The following is an 8,681-nucleotide window of genomic DNA, read 5'->3' as shown; positions in this document are numbered from 1 at the left end:
CTTCCTGCTCTCCCAGGCTGCAGTCTCCTGAATCCACCATGGACCAACTGGACTTCGTACCCGCTGCTTCCTCTGCTGTGGAAGTTTCCGGTCTCTCATATCTCCATGCTTCCCTCTTCCTTGACTGTGTGCAGAAAACTTGCTTGCACCCCACTTCTGCAGCGGCAAGATGCTCATCTTTATGCTCCGGCAAATTTCTATCCCTCTCCTGTCACCGCACACTTCATCCTAGACTGAGCTTGCTTGGCTTTCTGTCATTGCCCCTCCGGCTGTCAGATTAGGCAGGATGCAGGACAGGAGGGGAGTTCTACTGTTTCCCTGTGGCCATCGATCCTAACGTAGTAGTTGTCACTTTTTAGGCTCAGAACTAATAATCGCTGAACTAAGCATCCTATTTTCAAGGATCCCAGCAAAGGATGACCTTGATATCTGTCGGCCACCCTTGCTTCCTTTAACAAATGTGGTGAGGCACTGTTCTTTAAGAACAGCCTAAATCTTTGCTATTGTAACTTAATATTTCTCTCGATGACCAAATAATATTCCATGGTATAAATGCATCAGAGTTTTGTTTAACTGTTCACACAATGAAGGATATTTGGGCTATTTCCAGTTTTGAGTTTATCACAAATAAAATGGTTATAATACTCATGAGTAGGTTTTGTGCAAACTTGTTTTCATTTCTCTGGTACAGGTGCTCAAGAGTGACATTGCTCTGTTGAACAGTAGGCCTATGTCTAACTGTGTGGGCAAGAGCTGTACCCTGCTCCAGAGGGGCTGTATTATTTTGCTCTCACCAGCAATGTGTGAAATATCTAACATATCTCCTCAGTGCTTGGTGTCATCACTGTTTGTTATTTTATCCATTCTGATAGGCGTGTAGTGATACCTTACTATGATTTTAATTTGCATTTTGCTAATGGCTAATAATATTGAGTATCATTTCATGTGCTTACTTGTTGTCTGCACATCCTCTTTGGTAAAATAGACATCTGTTTTCATTGCCACAACTACTTCTTTCTTCCTACTTCACTCTCAGTGAAGTCAAAGACAAAGACTAAACAGCTTACAGATAAATGATGAGTTACTGCACTTGAGTGCATACTGTGTGCAAGACAGTGTTTTAGACAGTGGGCGTAAATTTTTCAGCAATTCATTCTCAATAGCTAAGATTTTGTTTCGCAGTACTGAGGATTGAATCCAAGGCCTTTGCACTGAACTACATCTCTAGCCCTTTTTAAATTTTGAGACAGGATCTCTTTTTGTTGTTAAATTTCCCAGCCTGGACTTGAACTTGCAGTCCTCCTGCCTCAGAGAGCTGGGGTAATAAGCATACATTCCCACACCTGGTTCTAAGTGTATTCTGACCTGTGCAGCATACACAGCCTTTCTGCAAGGTCCTAATCCAGGCCTCAGCTCTGTTTCCTGGGATGATGGTAATGGTTGCAGAGCCCTCCCTCTTTGCTTCTTTTTTTTTTTTTTTTTTTTTTTTTTTTTTTTTTTTTGGTTTTTCTCCGGTACCGGGAACCGAACTCACGACCTTGCACTTGCCAGGCAGGCGCTTTTGCCGCTGAGCTAAGTCCCCAGCCCCGCTTCTTTTGTTAAGTAAACTGTTTAATGAAAGAGAATTTTTCAGTGGCTGATCCACCACCCTCTGAATGACAACAGAAAAGTGCAACCATTTTAAATGGAAAAGCTTTGTAAAATATAGTTTAAGCAGTGTGTGTGTGTGTGTGTGTGTGTGTGTGTACGCTATCTACTGGGTCTTCTGTAGTTACTGAACCACATAAAGCAATGTTCTTTCTGTGCTGAATGTACCCTGATAGAATTTTTTCTTTTTTCCTCTCCTAATCCCTCTCTTTCTTTGTGCTTAGCTTATGCCTAGCTGCCCTTTGGATTGGTCAAGTTCTCAAGTGAGCTAGAGCTAACTATTCCACTTCTAGGCATAGTAAATTCTTTTTTCTTTTTAAACAAATACACTTTGCTCATTTAATGATGCCATTCTGAAACACCTGCCATTCCAGCACTCTTGGAGGCTGAAGCAGGAAGATCATAAGCATGAGTTCTGCCTGGGCAATTTGGCAAGATCCTGTCTCAGAATAAAAAAAAGAGGGCTGGAGATGAAGCTTAGTGTTACAGCACCCCTAGATTTGGTCCCCAGCACTGGAGAAAAAGCAAGACACAGTTATTTGCCATAGATATAGTCATCATGGGCTTATCCAAAATAGATAGAGAACTACAAATGCATAAGAAAAAGAGAAGTAACTATTAGGAAAATGGGCCACAGATTTAATCAAGAGCATCTTCAAAAAGGCCATCAAATAACTTAAAGACTCAAAGATGCTCAATCTCATAGTAACCAGAGAAACAGAAATCATTATGAGAGACCAGTACATACGCATCTGAATTGCTCAGAGAAATGACCACAATGCACAGTGTTAGCAAAGCTGGGATTGGCATAGCAGAACTCATGTGTGTTTTCAACAGGGAAGATGCATGAAGAAGGACTTTTGCTGTAGCAGTCATCACAGTAGAAGAGCCCTAGATGTGTACTGCATACTGTCAGCAGGACAGGTGGGGAAGACACTGTGGCACAAACACACAGTGGAGTGTTGCACAGTTGTCCAAATGAAGGAAAGTCAGCAACACACCTCAATACAGGTGAGTTTTAGCACAGTAGTACTAAGGGAGGAAGCACTCTCTCAAAATTACATAGAGCAGTGTTTACATAAAGTTAAAAATAATGCAGACGATGTAGGGACCAGGAAGGGGCAAGTTGTGGTGATGGTGATGAGCTTCATGTGATGTCATAGGACACACCACACCGTCCTAGCTTTCGTATTACATAATGAGTTAATAGGTACTTAGTACATTATACCCAGTTACCTAACTGAATAAATGCAAAGCAGTTTAAGCATGACATCAAGACAAGGACCAAGGATTGTGCTGATTCCAATTCTACGTAACTGTGTGCAGTCCTAATGAATTCCAATGAGTCATGTGATTTGCAGAGTTTGTTTTGGCTCTGTGGATTTTCTTTTTAATTCTTGACTCTGGTTCAGACACAGATGTTGCCAGATACTTGAGGTCTTGTTGAACCTGGCCCTGTCGTTAGCACTAAGAAGCATTCCCTTAGAAGGGCGGAGGGATAGGGTTTGTATTTTGTTGAGCAATGTTTCTGGTCATCACATAGGAGGAGACCTGGGCTTGGAGAGGTTGGGAAAGGAGTGTCCATGTGGAAAGAGGATCAGCAGGGCTTTGAGAGTGAAGAGAGGGCAGCTGGGAGGTAGAGGGATGTGTCAAGCAGTGGCAGGGTATCTGCATGCTCTGAGGAAGCAGGATGCAGTCTTGGCTAAGCATCCAGGACATTTCTTTGGACACCTTTTCTCTTCTGTGGCCCATATCTGTTGGTACTCTCTCATGCCCACAGTACCTATTCCATGCTCTGCACACTATCAGACAGTGGAGATACAGATATAACCTAGGTTTGAGGTTGAAAGTAAGTATTATTTTGGCCATGAGTATTGCCTTACTTCCCTGCTAGACAATACTAGCTTTTGGGCTTTACTAAGTTGAGTGAGTCTTGCTATTAAGGAGCAGAGGGCTAAGTTACAGACTATGTCCACAGTGGTGGGTTTAGGCAGTTAGAGTTCACACTTCTGCATAGATCCAGCCCACACCTCAATATGACATCATATTTTCATGATTTATCTTTATAGCACTCCCACCCACTGGCTTTTGACCATCTCAGAGGTAGACATTTGTCTTTTCACCATCAAGTCTCCCAAGTTGCAGACACAGTTAGATGGTAAAGAAATGTTTGGAGAACAACATGCATTGTACCTTATGGTGAGGACCTGGTGAGTGGGACCTCAGTATGGGGACAGTTTATCACTGATTGAAAGGATCTTGGGGAGTTTGGACAAGAGGGGGTAGTTGGGCTTGGGCTTTGAAATGGATTTCATGGATGGAGATGGGGGAGAAATGATTGGGATGGAAATGAAAGGGAGTGTGTTTGCTGCTGTTGTTTGTGGTGTAGAGATAGTCATAGTAAAGAGTAAGCAAAATTTCATACCTGTTGGCTCACCAGAATAGTCTGTCTGTAAATACACAGTATTGACTTTCTTGTACCTACTTGCTATGGAAGATGAGCAGGGTCCTGGGCTTAGCTTGGACAGATGTAAAACAGGAATGAATGCTTCAGCATCACAGCTTATATTTCAGCTCTGTATCAGGATCTTTCTGTACAAGATATTTCTTAATTCTGATACAGTTGTGGCAGGTAGGTAGTACTACAACAACTTTAAAGACTAGGAAACAAAGTCAGGAAAGCAAAGCTGCTTGCTCATAATTGCCAAAAAAGCAAGTGATAGAGCTGGAGCTGAAGTTAAACTTAGGCCTCCTAGTTCCTGGATCTGTGCTCTGTTCACTCTAGAGGGTGTAGCCTGTAAGTAAGGGTTAGGGTGAAGGTCAGAGTGAAAGCCAAGATGTGAGGTGGGAGCCATCACTACAGGTAGTGCAGAGTATGATGAGCAAATAAGAGATGGGATTGTAACAAAGAGCCAGGCAGCCTACTAGGGCTGTGTGTATAAAGCACTCTATTCAGGCATCTGTATTCAGGGACATTCTATCTGGAGTCTACAAACCTCCACCCGTAATACCCCCAAAAATTCACAGTGAACACACCCTTATTATGGCCTTTCCAGAGAATGTTTCTGGAACTGGACATAGAGCTTGGGCTATGTGGAAGCAAAGTACTGCCTTAGAACCAGGCCAAAGGAATAACTGTGGAATTTATTGGGGAGAGTTTAAACATACAGCTTCAGTCCCTGGGGTTGGAGATGAGTAATGTGTGGTTAGGGAGGAGCTCTGCTATTGGATGAAAAGGAAGTGGTTAAAAAAAAGGGAAAAACAAAGACTCAAGAACTGCAGATGTTCTTGAAAAGTAAATGATTTTAATATCAGCTATGGTGACAGAGAAGCTCAAGAACCAATTGAATGGGGGCCAGTTTTTATCAAAAAATGTCTCAGTTGCTATATATATATATATATATATATATATAGATAGATAGATAGATAGATACAGGCAATGTCTGTGATAGAGAGATAGAGACAAGCTTGAGAGAGAAAAGAGGAAATGCCTCAAAACAGACAAATAAACTAAGATGGAGACAGAAATACACAAAGACTGAAGAAATACAAATAAGAGACGTGGGGACATACAGAGACATAACAAGACAGAGATTAAGCATGAGTGGGAGCCAGGGAAGAGACAGTCAGAGAGACAGACAGAAAGAAAGATGGCAAGAGGGGCAGAGACATGTGTCCAGTGCATAGTGGTGTTTGATGGCGACAATACACGACCTTCCTGAGGGTGACTGTATCCTGGACCTCCCAGGCAGGATGGGTTCTTTGGCTTAGCTGTGTTGGATGGGCTTCAGTTCTTTCCTCATCATCTCAATCCACTCAGGGTGGTGTAGCAAAACACCTTGGGTTGGGTCATTTATAAAAAGAAATTTATTGTTCATAGGTTCAGAATTTCTTCTTTAGGCTGAATAACCTCCTTATGACTTCCACAATTTGACAGCAGTGCACAAAATCTAGCACTATTTTGCCTCTTAGCTCCTTTGGTCACTGACGACAATGATCTCGTCCCCTGTTCTCCAGGACAGTCTTCCTGGTGTTATCAGTCATCATACGCTAGTTGATGTTGCAGAAATAAACTATCCTAAGGGCTCAGGGACTCTTTCTCATATTATATGTTGATTGCGGGCCAGAACCTCTGTTCAAACTCAAGTTCACGCCAAGATCCAGGCTTCTCAAGCAGCTGCTGTCTAAAGCATTGCTGATCATAGTAACTGAAGGAAAGGAGAAAACAAATGTTTATTTCCTGGTTCTGAAAGTTTCTACTAGGAATGACACGATTACTTTCACATAGGTTATGGTGTCTGGAGCCCATGCCAAAGAAGTGGAGAAGGAGAGATTTGAACTCAGGAAGAGACAGTGAATATTTGTGAATAATAATGCAACATAGACTTCCTTCACACCACAGTTTCCAGTTTTCTACTAAAGTTACTACTGTGTTCATGGAAGTTCCAAAGCTTACTGACATTCTCCTTGATCTTTGGAACCTAGAAATTTGCAGATAGGTGATGTTCATGAGCAACCAAGTGATTATACCTATGAATAGTCCTTCTCTGTCTTACCCCTGTGTCACACACAGTATGAGTCCATCAGGTTTGTCAAGGCCGTGCATAGAGAGGATGCACACCTGTCTTAGTCATTTTTCTCTTGTTGCTGAGACAAACTATTTGACACCCAAAGTTAAAAGGGAAAGGTTTATTTAGCTCACAGTTTGTAGAGGTTTCATCCATAGTTGGCTGGCTCCAAGGCAGAGTGGCACACAGCAGAAGGGCATCTCAAAGAATAGTTTGTGGTGCTCACAAGATAGCAAAAGCAACAGGAGGCCTTAATAGGGTCTTTCTGCCCCTCTTATCTTATCCAGACTACTTAGGGCAGGTAGCACTCACACCTTTAATTCTGGTGCCCTTGAACTGAGCATTGCATCATGAATCAATTGCACTATCATACACTGTAGATCTAGCCACCTCTGAAAATGCTCCACCTATGATCACATGAGGCATTGGGGGACATCTAGACACAAGCCATAGCAGTACCTTTAATCAGATCTCCTTCCCTGAATTCTACTGGGTCTTTATCCCTCAAAATTATTTAAACAAACTCATTTTATATTGCTTGGCCTCCAAAAGTAATTGGTTCTGGTATAACTCTAAGATGGAAAAGAGCCTGCTTACCTTCTTTGGATCTCAAATGAGCGAGAAATAAACCTTTATCACTAAGCCAGCAAAACTGCCTGGATTTGTCTGATTTAGCAGCTAGTACCAATTAGTCTAGTGCAGAAACAGTAATGGGGTGCTTCATAACAAACATAAAATACATGATGCTAGCTTTGTGCCCAAGTGACGGGAGAAAGGAAACCAAGCTGGGGGCTGGAAGGGCAGAGTCAAGTTATGCAAGTTATGGTAAGATATTTGTACAATTGTCACTGGTGGTGCTGAAGGGCAGAGTCTGTTCTCCCTGAACTTGAATTCTAGGAGAAAAGGTAGGCAAATAGAGTAATGGTAGCAAGGCTGTAGTTGTAGTGAGTATTCCTGGGCTTGCGAGTTATCAGATGGGATGCAAATGGGAATGGAGAGGACTATGGAGTGCAGAAATGTGGGATCTGTGGAGTTGAACAGGCAGATAGACACTACACAGTGAGAGATGGGATTTTAAAAGGATTTGAGAGCAGAGGCCAGGTATAAATATCCTGTCTGGAAAAATGATTTAGGACAAGGATCAAATTGAAAATGTGACCTTCTCATTGATTTTTTTCCACATGGTGCCAAATAGCTGTCATTAGTTAGGTGGAGGGAGAGAGACAGAGTGAGAGAGACAGAAAGAGTGGGGTCTAGGAGATGAAGAAGTGAGACAGAAGGCAGATTTGAGAACTGTCTTAAAGAGAACTTTCCCCATGGTCTCTGACATAGGCGGCTGCACTATTAAGTGACTTAGTGAAATGAAATGCAATGCCACTAAAACCATGAACTTGGGCTAGACAATCTTTGAGATGTAAAACAATCTTGAAGCAACAACCTCCTGTGACTAGGAAGTGGATTAAGAAATCTAGGCACACTCCAAGGTAGGGAGAATCTCTATGTCTTGCTTCTTAGGTGTCAAGGAAGATTGTGTCAACAAGCCCCTCCCACCCACAGGCTCACCCTAAGGATCATGGGAACAGTGGCTTGGGCCCTGAGGCTCAGCTTCCCTGCTGCCAGCTCCTGACTCACCAGCAGGTTTCAGAACTGCTCTGGATCTGTGACATTAGTGTGTGTCCCACACTTTCTGGCAGGTGTTTATTATGGCCTTTTGGTTCCTTTTCCACGATTGTATCTTGGAGGTGTGGTGTGTATGGTGGGGAAGAGGGTTGTTGGGAACAAAGGCAAAGGATATGTGCTTATAGTTCTAGGACAGTAATTCTCGACTAAGAGCCATTTTAACCCTGGGGACACTTGGCAATAGTTGGGGAAATCTTCGGTTGTCAAAACTGGAAGTGGTGTTGCTATTGACATCTAGCAGGTTGGACCCAGAGATGGTATGAAGCATCCTACAATGTACAGAACAGTTCCCCACCACAAAGAATTATCCAGTCTAAAGTATCAACACTTTTTTTTGTTGTTGTTTGTTTGTTTTTCCGGTACCGGGAACCAAACTCACAAGCTCGTGCTTGCCAGGTAGGTGCTGTGCCACTGAGCTAAATCCCCAATCCCTTGTATCAACATTATTGAGGCTGAGAAATTCTACTCTAGGAAATAATAGGTAAAACATCCTGAATGAATAGCCAGGTTTTGAGATATCACCTGGAAATCAGAGTTCCTGGTGTGGAGTTGCTGCTTATTCCTTTATTCAGCAGGCAGGAGGAACTGCAGGAGGTTGGGGGCAGGTAAAGCGTGGGGATTTGTCAGGGAAATTAACTCTAGTTGCTTCAATAGACCACTTCCCCAAACCTCAGTGTTCTAAACAAATAAAGGCTCATTTATGAAAAACAACCTTTGTTTTTTCATAAAAATAAAGCCTTCATCATGTCAAGGAGTATTAGTTATTTTTTTTGCTCAATATATATA

This window comes from Chinchilla lanigera, unplaced genomic scaffold, assembly GCF_000276665.1.
Source record: "Chinchilla lanigera isolate Chin_1 unplaced genomic scaffold, ChiLan1.0 scaffold00018, whole genome shotgun sequence".
Lineage (NCBI taxonomy): Eukaryota > Metazoa > Chordata > Mammalia > Rodentia > Chinchillidae > Chinchilla > Chinchilla lanigera.
This window is presented reverse-complemented; position numbering follows the sequence as displayed.